At 57.0% G+C, this 1,336-nt stretch overlaps 1 non-coding gene across 1 annotated transcript; it reads left to right on the top strand.

The window, feature by feature from the left end:
- Positions 1-308: 308 nt before the first annotated feature.
- TRNAK-CUU (transfer RNA lysine (anticodon CUU)) lies at positions 309-381 on the top strand. Its single transcript has one exon. It is a non-coding gene; the product is annotated as a tRNA-Lys (tRNA).
- Positions 382-1,336: the final 955 nt, after the last annotated feature.

The raw sequence follows: 1,336 nt of genomic DNA, 5'->3' as shown, positions 1-1,336 counted from the left end.
CTTCCACCGCCGTGAGTCGGGGCGGGGTCCCACATCCCCGGAGTCGCCTCAAGCGGTTCCATCCATCCGCCTCCAGCGGACTCAGGAGTTGCCACGCTGGGGGCGTCCGCGGGTGGGCCTCCGACGCAGAGAAGGACCCGGATCCAGCCACCGTTGGGGGCATCGGTCTGCGCCTCGCCTTTGGGGCAGGCCTGAGGAAGACGCTTGTCGCAGAGCAACTGTGTTCCACAGTGTAGTACCAACACCGACGTCTCCTGGTCCCGGACTGTGCTTTAATCTAGAAATCCAGAAGAAACTCTCTGCGGCGAGCCCGGCTAGCTCAGTCGGTAGAGCATGAGACTCTTAATCTCAGGGTCGTGGGTTCGAGCCCCACGTTGGGCGGCTACTTTTCCTGCGAGCCTCACCCACAGGGATAGCATTGTGAGTTTCTGTTCCACGTGGGTCGATTTTCTTCTCTCAGCCATCTGTCCCTGGCAATGCAAGACTTGGTGAAAGCAGATGCCTGCTCACCCCAGGAAAACATCCTGAGTTCCTGAGCTGGGGGGCGTTTACTCCAAGTATCGCTGTAGACCCTTTATGGGGGCCCAAGGACGCGGTGCCTACCTGGAAGACCAGGAGAACAGCCGTTCCCTGCTCTTGTTAGCAGCTGCCGTGAGGAAGCTGCCCAGTAAGGTTTTCCTCTTCTGGGACCACAGCAAGACTGTGCCACATTAAAAGAATAAAGTCTGAGAACATGGGTTTGTCCAGTATTGGACTCTTGCACCCTAAGGAACAATCATAGCCTAGACCAAGGAGCCACCGACGAAACCTTCCCCGCCCATCTCTGGTCGTCCTTTTGCCCGGCTCCACCCTTGTCCAACATTGCCCAGGCGCGGATCCCTAAGGGGTCGTGTCATCTTGTCAGGAGGTTTGACTAGGGTCTCATCAAGTACAGGGGGATGGGTATTCTAATGTTCACCAGTTTGGGAGTCCCAGTGTCTAGCTTCCCTGCCTCCCCCTCAGATTAAAGGCTTCCAGCCCAGGGAGATGGGTGCCGGATCCTCCCAGGGGTGCCCAGTGCAGTCAGAGCGAGCAGGTCTTTGGGAGGCCAGGCTCTGATTTCTCCAGTTGCCTGGCCTCCGTCCACCCTGAAACCACAGGATTTCACAGGATCTCTCTTGTGAAATCTAGGGCAGGGGGTGCCTGCATGCAGAATTCTGAGGTTGGTAATGGAGTGGTCAGAGAATGGATGTTCAACATTAACAGTAGATGTAGCTAACGCTGCTTAAGCTTACCATGTCTGGCCGTGCGCGGTGGCTCACGCTTGTAATCCCAGCACTTTGGGAGGCTGAGGCAG

Source organism: Rhinopithecus bieti, unplaced genomic scaffold, assembly GCF_001698545.2.
Source record: "Rhinopithecus bieti isolate Rb0 unplaced genomic scaffold, ASM169854v2 scaffold_8873, whole genome shotgun sequence".
NCBI classification, from domain to species: domain Eukaryota; kingdom Metazoa; phylum Chordata; class Mammalia; order Primates; family Cercopithecidae; genus Rhinopithecus; species Rhinopithecus bieti.
Note: the sequence above shows the minus strand (reverse complement) of the source record. Positions and strands in the feature narration are given on the sequence as shown.